This window comes from Gopherus evgoodei, unplaced genomic scaffold (assembly GCF_007399415.2).
Source record: "Gopherus evgoodei ecotype Sinaloan lineage unplaced genomic scaffold, rGopEvg1_v1.p scaffold_102_arrow_ctg1, whole genome shotgun sequence".
NCBI classification, from domain to species: domain Eukaryota; kingdom Metazoa; phylum Chordata; order Testudines; family Testudinidae; genus Gopherus; species Gopherus evgoodei.
In genome coordinates, this window is record NW_022059765.1 from 147,374 (window position 1) to 163,426 (window position 16,053).

General features: G+C 50.4%; 2 non-coding genes across 2 annotated transcripts; one reads left to right on the plus strand and one right to left on the minus strand.

Moving 5' to 3' along the window:
* Positions 1-8,648: 8,648 nt before the first annotated feature.
* Positions 8,649-8,721, plus strand: TRNAF-GAA. Its single transcript has one exon. It is a non-coding gene; the product is annotated as a tRNA-Phe (tRNA).
* Positions 8,722-15,700: 6,979 nt separating this feature from the next.
* LOC115639664 lies at positions 15,701-15,816 on the minus strand. Its single transcript, XR_003997728.1, has one exon. It is a non-coding gene; the product is annotated as a U5 spliceosomal RNA (small nuclear RNA).
* Positions 15,817-16,053: the final 237 nt, after the last annotated feature.

The following is a 16,053-nucleotide window of genomic DNA, read 5'->3' on the forward strand; positions in this document are numbered from 1 at the left end:
TGGGGAGAGGATTCAGTGCTAACAGAACTCCGTTCCAAAAGATGAAATGAGAAAATACTCAAAAAAATTTCCAAGGCTATGATGGAGAAAGGCCACACCAGGGACTCAGTGCAGTGCAGAGTGAAAGTTAAGGAGCTCAGACAAGCCTACCAGAAAACCAAAGCAGCAAACGGAAGATCAGCGTCAGGGCCAAAAACATGCCACTTCTATGCTGAGCTGCATGCAATTTTAGGGGGCTGCGCCACCACTACCCCTCCCCTGTCCTTGGATTCCTTGGTGGGGGTTGTAATCTCAGCCATGGATGAGGATTCAGCGGGGGGGGAAGATGAGGAGGAGGAAGAGGAGGACGAGCTTGCAGAGAGCACACAGCACTCCGTTAGCCCCAACAGCCAGGAGCTTTTTGTGACCCAGACGGAATTACCATCCCAGCCCTCCCAAGCCACTAGACCAGACAGTGAAGCCATGGAAGCTTCACTCACCTCTGGTCAGTGTACCTTTGTAAATATAAAACATGGTTTAAAAGCAAGCGTTTTTTAATGATTGATTTGCCATGAGGGCTTGGGATGCATTCACTGCCAGTACAGTTACTGGAAAAGTTTGTTAACATGTCTGGGGATGGAGCGGAAATCCTCCAGGGACATCTCCATGAAGCACTCCTGGAGGTACTCCAAAAGCCTTTGCAGAAGCTTTCTGGGCAAGGCAGCCTTGTTCCATCCACCATGGTATGACACTTTACCACGCCATGCATGTAGCAAGTAATCGGGTATCATTGCATGACAAAGCATAGCTGCGTATGGTCCCGGTGTTTGCTGGCATTCAAGAAACATCCGTTTTTTATCTCACTTTGTTATCCCCAGCAGAGTGATATCGTTCATGGTAACCTGGTTGAAATTCAGGAATTTAATTAAGGGGACAGAGATGGCCTTTTTCCTACAGGGGTGTTTGCCTGTTGCTTACAAGAAATCCTTCCTTGCATGTAGCCAAGCAGGGGGAGGGGAGGAAGGATAGCGCTGAGCTTTCTCGCATTTGGCTAGCAGGAATCTTCCCAGATACCAGCCACGTGGTGAGGGGGAAGGGGGTGATTAGCAGTGATCTTCCATGATACCAGCCATGCGGTGTGGGGAGGGGGGGTAAAGCGATCTTCCTAGAGAATTGGAGGGGGGTTGGGGTGGCGTCTGCGAATGGAAGTGAAGGCTGCAGAAGCCGAAAGACAATGACTTATCATGGCCGCATGCAAGCTGAATTCTGCTGCCTGGACCTGCGTCTGTGAGATCTGTAACACCAGAGCCCAGGCACTCAAAATTAAGATGCAAAATGCGACCTTGTAGTGAAATCACATGTGCTGTGTAAGGTGAATAGTGTTGTTCACTGTGAAAGAGTATAACCATTGTTCTGTAAAATGTATCTTTTTAAATACTTCTCTCCCTTTTTTCCCTCCCTCATGCAGCTGCACATTTTTCAAGCCTCCCTACTCCATCCCGAAGGCTATCTCAGATAAGGCAGCGGAAAAAAAAGACGCGAGACAAAATGTTCTCAGAAATCATGGAAGTGACCCGCAATGAAAGAGCTCATCTGAACGAGTGGAAGGACGTGGTATCAAATTACAGGAAAGATGCCAGTGAACGTGAAGAGAGGAGGGATGCTCGAGATGAGAGGTGGCGGCAGGAAGATCAGCGGTGGTGGGGTGCAACTCTGGGGCTGCTGCGTGATCAAACTGACATGCTCCGGCATCTGGTGGAGCTTCAAGAACAGCAGCAGGATCACAGAGTGCTGCTGCAGCCCCTATGTAACCACCCTCACTCCTCACCATGTTGTAGAACTGATAAATGAAATTGTTTTTAATTGTTCACTTTATTAATGTAACTTCTGTTCACCATCCACACTACACTTGCCTACACTGTAACTTCTGTTCACTGTTTGCCATATTGTAATTCAAACCCCATTTTAAAACATTCACTCCATTTTCTAAAAGCTTCCTCCAACCTTCATTTTTGCAAACCCTGCTGTAATCACAGCAGCTCCCACAGAAGATTTTCCCACTCCAAATTGATTCCCGACTGACCGGTAGCTGTCTGGCATTGCAAACTTCCAGAGGGATATTGCCACTCGCTTCTCAACTGTGAGAGCTGCTCTCATCTTGGTATTCTGGCGTTTCAGGGCAGAGGAAAGCAAGTCACAAAGTTCCATGAAAGTGCCCTTATGCCTGTGAAAGTTTCGCAGCCACGGGGAATCGTCCCAAACCTGCAAAACTATGCAGTCTCACCAGTCTGTGCTTGTTTCTCGGGCCCAAAAACGGCATTCAATGGCTAGAACCTGCCCCATTACCAGCAGGATCTCCAAAGCGCAGGGTCCCGCGGTTTGAGAAAATTCTGTGTCCATGTCCTCACCACTCTCGTCGCCGCGCTGCCATAGCCGCCTCTTCCTCGCCTGGTTTTGCAGGTCCTGGTTCAGCATAGACTGCACGATAATGCGCAAGGGGTTTACAATGTCCATGATTGCTGTCTTGAGCTCAGCAGGGTCCATGCTTGCTGTGCTATGGCATTTGCACAGTTCACCCAGGAAAAGAGGCACGAAACGGTTGTCTGCTGCTTTCATGGAGGGAGGGGTGAGGCTGTACCTAGAACCACCAGCGACTATCAGGCACTGGGATCTCAACCCAGAATTCCAAGGGCGGGGGAGACTGCAGGAACTATGGGATAGCTACCCACAGTGCAACACTCCGGAAATTGACACCAGCCTTGGTACATGGATGCACACCACCAAATTACTGTGCTTAGTGTGGCCGCGTGCACTCGACTTTATACAATCTGTTTTTAAAAAACGGTTTCTGTAAAATCGGTATAATCCCGTAGTATAGACATGCCCACAGACTAGCTCACCTCACTTCCATAGCTGGAGAGATACTGGAATACATTTTTAAATAATCAGTTAGTCAGCAGCATCTACAGGATACTTTGGTTCTTAGGACTAGTGAGCATGGATTTGTCAAGAACAAATCATTCCAAACCAATCCTCTTTCCTTCTTCGGCAGGGTTCTGGGCCTAGTGGTGGTGGGTAAACAGTAGATGGGATCTATCTTGGTGTTACTAAGGCTTTTGACACAATCCCTTAGGACATTCTCACAAGCAAACAAGGGAAATGTGGTCTAGATGCAATCAGTGTGATGTGGGTGCAGAGCTGGTTGAAAGCCCAGACTCCAAGAGCCCTTCTTCATGTGTGACTGTCCAACGGAGACGGTGTGCCTAGTGGGTCTGGCAGGGAGCAGTCTGGGTTCCGGTACTATTCAATATTTTCATTAGTGCTTTGGAAAATGGAGTGGAGAGCATGCTTCTAAAATTTGCAAATGACACCAAGCACTTAGGGGCACAGGATTGGAATTCAAAATGCCCTTAACAAACTGGAGAATTGGTCTTCTAGAGCCAAACTCCATGGTTGGGCCCCTCTCTCTAGACTGGGATGAAGTGAAACCCCAGAGCCAAACACTCCTTCTCCTCCTGGGCGGTGCGCTCCACCCTTGAATGATCAGATACTGCTTAGCACTGTCAGAGCAGCTTTGTCTGGGAGAGTCTCCCAGCACTTTTCAGTAGCGGGAAAGTATTAAATCCCATCAATGGAACTCAGGACTCCTGACTCCCAGTCCCCTGCTCCAGTGACTCCAGCGGAGCACACTCCATCTCAAAGGCAGGGGGAGCGGCCATGAGGGCCTGCTTGTAATTTCCAGCTGTGGGAGGGAGTGTGCAGCAGTGGTTAGCAAAGGGGCCTGGAAAGAAGGACTGCTGGGTCCCATCTATTCTTCTGACACTTGGTGTGACCCTGAGTCAGTAGCTTCCCCTCCCCAGGCCTGTTTCTCATCAGTAGGGTTGGGGTCACAGTCCCAACAGCCCAGGGGGGTGGGGAGGCTCTAGGAAGGTGTGTAAAGTGCTGGGATTGCAGGATCCCGGAGGTGCTGTCACCCCTGCACTAGGGTGATGTTCTGCACCCCCTGCTGCTGGCCAAGTTTCTCCTTTCCCTGGCAATAAGACAGACTCTTGTTTTCACAGCCAGCCGATCGCTCAGTGTCATCACCCTGCCTGCTGGCTGGGCAGGGTAACTCCTCAGGTCACCACCCCCCTCCAGCCTGTCTTGGGCTTGGAGAGTGAGGAGAAGGGCGAGGGATGACACTGAACATCCTCCATCCTTCGCTCCGTCACCAGAGCAAGTGAGTGGCATTAGGGTTCCTCAGTGGCATCCCCTGTCTGTCTGGGGAGAGGCAGAAAGAGGGGAGAGAATCTCTCCCAAAGGAGATTGGATTTGCGAACAGCCCCCAGGAGCCCCTCACTCTCAGACCGGGAATGGGCTTCTTCAGAGCCATCTCCAGTGTGTTTGGCAAGGTCCCAGCAATGGGGCTTCCAGCCCTTTCCTTGTGGGAGACTGTTCCCCAGGCTGAGAGTCTCTGCGCTGGGCCAGACCCGGGGAGCTGCTGAGCATGAAAATCAATGGGAAACGAGGGGGTCTCGGCCTTGCTATGCCTAGGGACGTTGAAGTGGGGAATGGTTTCCCAGGAGAAGTCCGGACTCCAGGGTTCTGTTCCTTCTCTAGCCTGGGAGTGGGGTGGGGGGGAGGTGTGAGTGTGCCCTGGGCTGGCAGGAGGGAGCTGCTTGTCCAAAGTGACCGATGGTCTTTGTGACTGACCCCAGTGCTCGAAAAGGACGAGACTCCCCGGTTCTTGCAGCCCCAGGGATGACGAGGGGGAAGGTTGAGGGGGAGCAGATCATGCAATGAACTCCTGCCAGTGAGTGTAGCTTGCACTCCCTGCACCCTTGTGGGGGGAGGAGGAGCTGCTCTGGCTGGGGCAGGGATTGGGAGGGACCAAACAGGCTGGTTAGTGAGAGGCTGCCTTGACCCCAGACTCACGCCTGCTCCCCGCTCGGTTCCAGGATGGCCAGGCACCTGAGGATGTTCAGGAAGAAGGCTCTGCAGGCGGCCCCAGAGCCTGTGGGAAGCAGCTGCCATCTTCCCCAGGAGCGGAGCTGCCCGACCATCCCCAATGGCGGGGAAGGAGCTCTCTGCCAGGCCAGGAGGTGGAAGTGCCCAGCTTTCTGGAAGAGGAAATCTGCTCCCGGTGCAGGCGCTGAGGTGGGAGAGGCACCGTCAAGGCCAAAATGGAGCTGGGCCAGGATGCAGCTGGGCAGGCAGGACCCAGCCCAGGAGCGGAACCGGGCAGGGTGGTTCCAGTGCTTGTTGTGTGGGCAGCAGCGGCCCCAGGAGCCCAGCCATGATTTCCAGCAGGAAGCATCGCCCTGCCCAGTCAGTGGGGACCTTCCAGCCTTCCCAGAGCAGGAGGTGGAGGATCCCTCTCCCAGCCTCAGCAGCTCGGCCAGCTTCCTGTGGGACAACAGCAGCACCTGGGACTTGGACAGCAGCAAGGCCGACGGACGCTTCTGCTTTATTCCAGGTGAGGAGTCAGGCTGGGCTTGGAGGGGTAAGGAAGGGGCTGAGAACACTCCGGGCCCAGGCCCTCGAGCAGTGCTATGGGGGTGGGTCCCCAGTTCAGGTGACTGGCCTGAGCCACTGAACTCCACTGACGCTAGATGCTGCCACTTTAATCCTTGATGCTCGATTGGGTTGGGGGTGTGTGTGTGGGAGGCACCTCCCAGGGAGTCCAGAATTGTGGGTGGAGGGGTCTCTTTGCTATGGACTCTTGAAGGAGTTGGGGGCTGATGACACTGAAGCTACTTGGAATCAAATACATTTGAGATACAAATACATAGCCCATATTCATAACTTCAAATACAAAAATGGTACACACATACAGCCAGCATCATTATAACCAGCAAATCATAACCTTGTCATAGACACCTCACACGACAACCTTTGCATAATATTTGCTGCACATATATAACAGTGATGGCAACAATGATCTCTACGGTCCCAGTTCATATTAATAATGTCACAGCAGGCTATAGAGAAGTGGGAGGGAGGCATCTTCGAGCAGGCGTGTCTCGTCCATTTCTCCCTTGCCACTTGGGCTGAGATGGGAAGGGAGCAAAATGTGCCTGGCTGAAGGTTTTGCACTTGGCTTTGAAGATTAAGCCCGACTCCGCGGCATGTCTAGGTCGGGGTTGTCCTGGGCTCTGTGGGGGGAGGGCTCAGCTGGAAGAAGGGGCAGACGAGAGGATTTTGTCTCTGATATATAAGGGCTTTGTCAGCGGGAAGCTGTAGGTCACGTGCTGGGGGTGTCAGTGAGATTTGAGCTGGGGCAGCAGCAAAAGGGGAGCAATGTGTGTGTGTGTGTGTGTTGGGGGGAGTCACTTGGTAAAAATGAAACTGCCAAGTTGCCCCCTCTGCTGCCGCAAAAGCCTCTCATTTATCTCCTCAATTCCCCTCCATGAAAATCTCCACCCCTCCCCCGGCGCTGAGAGGCCCCCTCACTCTCATGGAGATTTGTAATTGTTCTGACTCTTCCTTGGCCTTGTCCAAACAGTTTTCCCAGAAAAATGATCAAGGACATTTCAAATGAGAAAAACAAAACAAACCAGAAAATCCCCCACCACACACAGTTTGGGTCTGAATTTTTCTACTGAAATCTGGAGACAATAAAACTCATCCCTCTGTTGGCCAGAAACCAAAGCTAGACCTCCCCCACTGTAGCTGTGACTTCTGCTACCAAACCACCAACGCATTGACTCCTTTTGTGAGACATTTCTCTACACAATACTGCTGCTAATCCAGTTGCTGACTCCAGGAAACATTTTCCTTAGCCTGGTTCCGTGTGTCACTGGTTTCTACAGCAAAGATCAGTCCCTGGCCCTGTGGTCCAGACATCCTCATTCACATCATGCTTGAAGTTGAGAATCATTTCCCATTCCTGCTCTGTGGGAGGGGAGACTTTTAAAAGTGCTCTCTGTGCGACTGCACATGGCTAAGCAAAGAGAACAAACCTAAAATCCCCACTGTGCTTTGGGAGCCAGGTTTGCGGTGGGAATTCTGTAGTTCAGATTACTTCAAGCCTGGACATTGTGATTCTTTACCAGTTTCTCTGGCATTGGGGCATTTTTGTGCTCACAGCTGTGATGGCTGAGTGGTTAAGACATTGGAGTTGAACTCTAATAGGGTTTTCCTCTGCAGGTTCCAATCTTGTTCACAGCGAGACCTGTGTTTTAGCCAGTATCTCACCCGGGCAATACCTCTGTACAACACCCTGAGACACTCTCAATTCTCTCCCCACCCCAAGTAAATCCTGTTCTGCTCCTTTCATAGAGATCCCTGGGACACCACCTCACACTGTGTCCCTGAGGGGTCAGGGAAACTCTCAGCACCTGAAGCCTCTGCCACTCACCTGGTGCCCCATAGATCAGCCATAGCCCTGGTTCTGCTCCTCTCTCTAGAGTGCAAAAGAAGCCAAGTCAGCGACTCCATGGGAGCTACGGGGCTGGAGAACCAACAGAGAAAAAATAGGTGCTCAGCAACCACTGGCAGCCAGCTCCGCCCTGCCACTTTAGGCCTTGCTGACAAGCTCCTACTCTTCCCCTTCAGCACCTCCCACTTGCCAGTGATCAGCTGTTCAGTGGGGTGCAGGAGGCGCTGGGTGGGGAGGGGGAGGAGCAGGGACAGGAAGAGGTGGGAGAGGGAGAGGAATAGTGCAAGCTGGGAAGAGGTGAGGTGGGGTGGGGTGGGGTGGGGGCAGGGCCTGAAGAGGAAAGGGGGGATTTGTCCCAGACCCCGGATCCCTCTAGGGCTGGCTCTGAAGGGAAGCACTGACTATGACAGTGACAATAGAACTGACGAGCATTGCAGGGGAGACAGAGGGAGATCCGCACTCATCATTTCTCTTCTCTCCCCCAAGGTGAGCCAGACACTGCTCTCCCCTGGCTCTCACTCTAGCAGCTGGACGCCAAGGAGCCATTTCCCCACAGGAAGTTCATTGAGTGCCCCTGTGGTGCTGGGGGGGCTGGTGTTTCCGCTGCCTGTGGGGCTGGCAGGGGGCTGATGTCTGCACACTCAGCTGCCGAGACGGAGGGGGCCCTTGGGACCTTACCAGACTGGCTCATTGAAGACGGGGGTGGGGTTGACAGAGCAATACAGACACTCTCCAGAGCACAGAGCAGCGTCCGCCCATGCAGCCGGGCAATGAGCATTTCCCATAGCCTGGAGCCAAGGGAGAGGTGGCAGCTGCTGTTCCAGCTCATTAGGGATAGGCCCTGTCAGCCAACAGCCACTTCTTACTCACCACAGCTAAGGGCGTTGGGTTTCTCCAGTGGGAGTGTGGAGCAGCCATTCATTTTCCTGTTTGCACTCCTGTGCCGTGTGAAAATCAGGGAGGGGAGGCAGAAGCCCCACTTCCCTCCCAAAATGACGTCCAGTGAGGGAAGCCAGGACAACGGGGTGGGGTGGCAAGTGGTGGCCAGGTTCTCACCGCCAGGGTCTAGTCTAGCTCAGGGTCCAGCTCAACTTCGTCCCTGCGCTCGTGGTCCCCAGTCCCTTTCCACCACCAGGTTAACCCAGGCACTAGGGCAGGAACAGGGTGAGGAAGCAAGTCAAGCTGAGCAAGGCAGGCAAAAGTGAGTCTTGTCTTCATGGGCCGCTCACAACGACATCCTTTTTGTGTGCAACTGCTGCAAAAACATCCTGGACAGAGAAGCAACAGGCCAAAATAATCCACTACAGCTGCTAAAGTAGCTCAGTTGGGAGAGCATTAAATTGAAAATCTAAAGGTCCCTGGTTCAATCACAGGCTTTGGTGGATTTTTTTCGTCCTCTTTGTGCAGGGGCAGCTTGTTCTCTGGCAGCACAGCGGTGCCTGCACCCAAGGTGAGCAGGGCTGACCTGGGGCAAAGGAATTTTGGGGACCCCTTCCATTAAAAAAAGTTGCAATACTGTATTCTCATGGGGTCCCTGCGGGGCCTGGGGCAAATTACCCGACTTGCCTCCCCTCTGGGTGGCACTGAAGGTGAGTCTTTGATCTTGGACTCTGCAGTAGGAAAACATAGAATGGACTTTTGCCCCTAGTTGGCCCACCTGACCTTTAACGACGAGACCTGTCTTTCCCAACATGGCAGGAAGAGAGCAAGGCAGGGTAACCCTCAGGAATGGTGCCAGAGGGCTGCTGGCAGTGGTTTCCCCAGGAATTGAAATTAGGGGGGGTGTTCGAATTTACAGGGGAGGTGTCAGGACCAATGAGATAAATAAAAGGGATATGAATAAAGTAAATGTTTTGTTAGGATTATGCAAATTTAACATAAGAATAATGCAAGTTACACCAAAACACATAACAGGTCTAGATTTCTAAAAAAAAAAACATTTAAAAATATTTAATTTAAATTGACTTTTGAAAAGCAAGCCATCATGGGGTAAGAGGGCAGTCCTCTCATGGATCAGTAACTGGTTAAAAGATGGGAAAAAAAGGGTAGGAATAAATTATAGGTGTTCAGAATGGAGAGAGATAAATAGTGGTATCCTTGAGGGGTCAGTACTGGGACCTGTACTGTTCAACATATTCATCTGGAAAAATGGGTAAACAGTGAGGTGGCAAAATTTGCAGATGATACAGAATTATTCAAGATAGTTAAGTCCCAGGCAGACTGCGAAGATCTACAAAAGGATCTCACAAAACTGCGTGACTGGGCAACAAAATGGCAAATGAAATTCAATGTTGATAAATGCAAAGTAATGCACATTGCAAAGCAATCTCAACTATACATACAAAATGATGGCATCTGAATTAGCTGTTAACACTCATGAAAGAGATCTTGGAGTCATTGTGGATAATTCTCTGAGAACATCCACTCAATGTGCAGCAGCAGTCACAAAAGCAAACAATGTTGGGAATTATTAAGAAAGGGATAGATAATAAGACAGAAAATATCATATTGCCTCTATATAAATCCATGGTATGCCCACACCTTGAATAGCGTGTGCAGATTTGGTCGCCCATCCTAAATAATATATATTGGAATTGGAAATGGTACAGAGATGGGCAACTAAAATGATCAGGGATATGAAACAGGAGGAGAGATTAAAATGACTAGGAATTTTCAGCTTAGAAAAGAGATGACTAATGGGGATATGATAGAGGTCTACAAAATCTTGACTGGGGCGAAGAAAGTGAATAAGGAAATTTTAATTAATCCTTCACATAACACAAGAACTAGCAGTCACTCAATGAAATTAATAGGCAGCAGGTTTTAAAAAAACATAAGGAAGTACTTCTTCACACAATATAAAGTCAAACCAGGGAACTCTTTGCCAGAGGATGCTGTGAAGACCAAAACTATAACAGGATCATAAAAAGAACTAGATAAATTCCTGGAGAACAGGTCCATCTGTGGCTATTAGCCAAGATGGGGACAGATGCAACACCATGCTCTGAGTGTCCCTAGCCTGTTTGCCAGAAGCTGGGAATGGGCAACAGGGGATGGTCACCTGATGATTACCTGTTCCGTTCATTCCCTCTGGGACACCTGGCCTTGACCACTGTTGTAAGACAGGGTACTGGGCTATATGGACCATTGGTCTGACCGAGTATGACCATTCTTATTGTAAAAATTAATTATAATAATAAAAATGTTTAGTACAGAAAATCTCCAACATCATGACCTCCCAAGATAGCAACAATGTGAGATAACAACCTTGGCAAATAATGCATTTTAAAAATCTTGGCCTACTAGGAAACATATTTATATAAGTTTCCATTCCCAGTCACAAATCTAGCATTCTGGAGCAAAGTGACTAAAATATAGTCCAACAAACAAATGTTTATTTAACTTTTCCCTCCCCCGCACCCCACTCACCAGTGTTGTCCTTGGTCAGTGGAGAGTACACTCAGAGTTCAGAGGTGCTTTCACGTGAGTACACCTTCCAGGTGGGGGACAAGAAAGCACCTAGCTCGTTCCTCCAGCTGCTCACTGTTTGCTCTGGCCACGGCTGTTCATTGTGCCACCGTTCACTCCACCGCTCTGTTGCCAATGTCCCTGCGCAGTCACCTTCTGCTGCCACCTGCCCCTGTGACTTCTGCGAGTTGGTCTCTTGAGGTTTCACCAGCTCTCAGTCATTTCAGCTGAGCTTTCATTGGGGGAACCTTGCTGCTAGTGCAATCTGGGCTGTCTCTTCCACAAAAATGCTGTCCCACAGGAACACTGTCCCCACAACAGGACTAAGCACTTAGACCTGATTGTCAGTGATTTCAGCTGCAGTGGTCACTTAACAGAACAAAAGACTCTACGGAGCCTAATCAGCTCTGTCTTTAAACAGTGGAGAGGGACAGATCCCCACCCTCTCTCTTGATGCCTTCAAATCATCACAGGCTAAGTACAGTTCTACTGCCCTTTACTCATACAATAGGAACAACATTTCATTCCCCCCCGCCCCCACATTCAAGTGGTTTGTAACTGAACCCCAGCCAAAATCTATCACTTGGACAACACAGCTCTGTTTGCTGGATACCTAGGTAGATTAGGTGTGGATGTAAATATAATCTGGCCCCACAGCCCCATCTCATCACTAGCTGTCAGAGAGAGCTCATTTAGACTTTGCTTACAAATCATCATTTGATATTATTAGGTTGGTCAACATCATGAATGCACTGACATCGAAAAAACAAAACAGCTGTATAAGGAAGCAAGGAAACTAGTCTATGTTCATACTTCTCAAATCTAGTATACTTTTTCAGATACACATATTTTATCATACACTGCATAAGCTTTTAAGTGTGTATTAATGTTTCAGTTTAAATTCAGATTTCCAAACAGTCACTAAATTGGTATGTAACTAGCTCACAAAATTAGGGGGGGTGTTGGGGAAATTCAAGGGGGGTGTATACCCCCCCGGGGGGGGTCTAGGGAAATCACTGGTTCCTACGGGGGCAGGGTGCTGGGTTCCCTCCCCAGTTCTGCAAGGGCACTGAGGATCTGCCATTCCAGCGGAGGCGGGGCGCTGCCTTCCCTCCCCAGCTCTTCTAGGAGCCTGGGAAGTGGCCGTTCCTGTGCAGGCGAGGCGCTGGGTTTGCTTCCCAGCCCTGCAAGGAGACTGGGGATTGGCTGTTCCAGCGGGGGGTGAGCGCTCCCTTCCCTCCCCGGCTCTGCGAGGGGACTAGGGAGTGGTTGTTCCATTGGGAGTGGGGAGCTGGGTTCCATCCCCAGCTTTTTCAGGGGACTGGGCAGCCGCCATTCCTGATGGGGCGGAGCCCTGGGTTCTGCCCCCAGCTCTGCGAGGGGACTGGTCAGCAGCCGATCCTGCTGGGACAGGGTGCTGGGTTCCCTTCCCAGCTCTGCAAGGCGACTGGGCAGCGGCCGTTCCTGCCCGGGGTTGGGGGCACTTGGTTCCCTCCTGAGCCTTGCAAGGGGATTGGGAGCGGCCATTCCTGTGGGGACAGGGCGCTGCCTTCCCTCCCTGGCTCTGTGAGGGGACTGGACAGCAGCTGTTCCAGCACAGTCGGGGCGCTGCCTTCCCTTCCCAGCTCTGCGAGAGGACTGGGGAGCGGCCGTTCCGGCGGGGCCGGGGCTCTGCCTTCCCTCCACAGCTCTGTCAGGGGACTGAGGAACAGCCATTCATGGGGGGATGGGGTACAGCCTTCCCTCCCCAGCTCTGCCAGGGTATTTGGCAGCGGCCATTCCTATGGGTGTGGGGCGCTGGGTTCCCTCCCCAGGTCTGCGAGGGACTGGGAAGTGGCCGTATCTACAGGGGCAGGGCGCTGGGTTCCCTCCACATTTCTGTGAAGGGACTGGGGAGCAGCCCTTCCAGCGGGGGCAGCGCTCTGTCTTCCCTCCCCAGCTCTGCCGGGGACTTGGCAGCAGCCGTTCCAGCGGGGGCGGGGAGCTGCCTTCCCTCCTCAGCTCTGCTAGTGGACTGGAAATGGGCCGTTCCTACAGGGGCTGGGCGCTGGATTCCCTCCCCTGGTCTGTGAGTGGACTGGGGAGCGACCGTTCCAGTGGGGGCGGGGGCTGGGTTCCCTCTCCAGCTCTGCCGAGGGGACTAGGGAGCGGCCGTTCCTGCGGGGGCAGGGCGCTGCCTCCCCTCCCCAGCTCTGGGAGGGAACTGGGGAGCAGCCAATTCAGCGGGGGCGGGGCGTTGCCTTTCCTCCCCAGCTCTGCGAGGGGACTGGCCATTCCAGCAGGGGCGGGGCTCTTCCTTCCCTCCCCAGCTCTGCCACGGGACTGGGGAGCAGCTGTTCCTGCAAGGGTGGGGCGCTGGGTTCCCTCCCCAGCTCTGCAAGTGGACTGGAGAGCGGCCGTTCCTGCAGGGAAGGCGTTTGATGATGCGCTTCTGGCGGGACCCAACTGAGAGTGCCAATTCAGGACCAATTGCTCAAACAGGGCAGTCACAGCCCAAGGCTGGGGTTTTTCCACCTCTAAGGCAAACCAAACCAGCCTGACAAAAATGACTTCAGTTTCACCCCACTGGCTAACCACAAGTCACAGAAGCAATTTCCTTAGACACTCCAGTCTCCCAGTATCACCACCAGTCCCGCACGTCTTGGGGATGAATTGTTATGAAAACCAACACCCCAGTAAAAAAAAGGTTCTCTCGATCCCGAAGGACCACGCCCCAAACCCAGGTCAATATACACATCAGATCTTACACACAAATCACGCTGTCACCAATCCTTTAGAATCTAAAATCTGAAGGTTTATTCATAAAGGGAAGAAGGTAGAGATGAGAGCTAGAATTGGTTAAATGGAATCAATTACATACAGTGATGGCAAAGTTCTTAGTTCAGGCTTGTAGCAGTGATGGAATAAACTGCAGGTTCAAATCAAGTCTCTGGAGAACATCCTCCACTGGGATGGGTCATCAGTCCCTTGTGTAGAGGTTCAGTTTGTAGCAAAGTCCCTCCAGAGGTAGGAAGCAGGATTGAAGACAAGATGGAGATGAGGAATCAGCCTTATATAGGCTCTTCCAGGTGTAAGAACACTTCTTTGTTCTTACTGTGGAAAATTACAGCAAAATGGAGTCTGGAGTCACATGGGCAAGTCCCTGCACACCCTGCTGAGTTACAAGGCATATCTGCCTCCTCTCAGTGGGTCAATTGTGTAGCTGATGGCCGTTAATGGGCAATCAAGTAGGCTAGGCTGAGCTAACACCAACTTGTCTGGGGTGTCACTCAGAACTACATCATCAATTTGAAATACAGGCAGTATACAGCCAATACTTTTAACTTCAACTACAAAAAGATACAGACATACAGATAGCATAATCATAACCAGCAACCCAGAACCTGGTCTTAGACACCTTATATAACCCCCTTTACATAAGATTTGATGCAACTACAGGACCTTGGTTGCAAACTATGTTCTATATGGTCCCAGGTTATATCAATAATGTCACACCCCCAATGCAAAACTGATCCAGGAAGGGAGGACACAAACATCACTGACTGCATCCCAAGAGCCCCATCCTTGGGTCTGTCTTACTGCAGCTACTTTATCCATACAAGCTCTGGCAAATATTTGGAACCCAATTGACATCAGATCAATGTAGCTATTAATGTTGTTCATAGTACAAGAATCTTGGCATTTAGCCATGCAAGGAATATGGTAATGTGACTCAGTTTCCCTTTTCACACAGCACATTAGGTCTGGAATGTCTTTTCCCCAGTGAAAAGTTTTAATACTATTTACAGGCATTACCTGTGAAACCTTAATATAGCAAGGCCTTTTCACATAAAGTGTATTCTCATGTATTCCTTTCAACATGTTCAAGGGATTTTCCAAAAGATTGGGCACATTGTACATTCTTACAGTTCTTGGTAATAGCTACACGTTAGTTCACATTAGACACATTAGACAGACAAGTCTTGCAGATGCCTTCCTCTCCCTGGTTTTCCCTCTAGACTCCTAATTTCCATAAACCCACCCACTGACCTGTGACTACCAATCTCTCACTGTTAACTTTTAAAGCAAACCAGGGAAAAGAAAGCCTATGCAAGCGCTATTCCGCAGTCCCAGTGCTTTTTTCTGCTCCTTCCCACGCAACTATCTCAAACATACAGTCAATTGCATCAAAGCAGTTCCTCACTATTTGGGGCATTGGTGCCCCTTAGTCCCTCTGAGCTGATGGGCTGGTTCCTTCTGGCCTTAAACGCTAGGAATCTGACTCAAAGGGCCACAACCTTCCTCCTCTTCTGTTCCTATGAACTATCCCTCATCTGGGCAAAACATTTGAAAACACTGGTGTTTTCCCAACAGGAAAAGAATGGACAATTTCTCTTCTGTGAGGAGACAAGGGAAACCATGCAATCACCTTCTGGAAGGTATATTAAGGAGGGCGGCGTAAGAACCCTCACGGACTAGATTAAGAGAGCAGCTCTTTAACTGACCTTCCAACAATGACAAACTAAAATCTGCAAGAGCAGCCTTTCAACTCAGGGGCCCAATAAGCTGTTGCCAATAACTAACCGAGGAGTTACAAATGACACCAAACCATACACTCTTAGGACAAACCAAACGTTAACACAAACAACAATGCATTTCTTTGCTGCTCTTCAACAGTGATAACCATAAACTTACAAAACCGAAGAGCCAGCAGAATACACATCACAAAACAGTCCTCTGCTAGCTAGGAAGCCATCTCACGAACACAATGAACTAAAAAAAAAAAAAAAAGAAAAGGCAGAAAATCCCAAACAGTCATTTTCAGAGCTCTGAGTTGTTTTCATACACTAACAGAAAACCTTGAGCTACTGACAGCAGTTCAAATAGCATTCTGTTCTTTTCACAACAGGAAACAGCCTCACCAAAACAAAGCCTCAAAAAATTGGGTACAGACTCATAAATGCTCCTCTCCACAGAAGTCTTTAGTAAAAGACAAAAGATGTATACAAATTGAAGAGAAAACAGAGTGCAGAGAAGACAGGGCAGAGGCGCTGCCAGGGCAACCGCGTATGGTACCACAAGTCAGGGTGAGTACTCCCACAGCCCGCTAAACCACAGAGCTTTTAGAGGAAATGGAATTGAACCGATTGACAGCCCAAGTTGGATCATCGGAACTGGGGACACAGGGAACAAAACCAGCTCCTGGACCAGGGACTCGTTTCGCTGCGCGCAGTGCACTGTGGGTATGCAAATAAGATGCTCCGGCT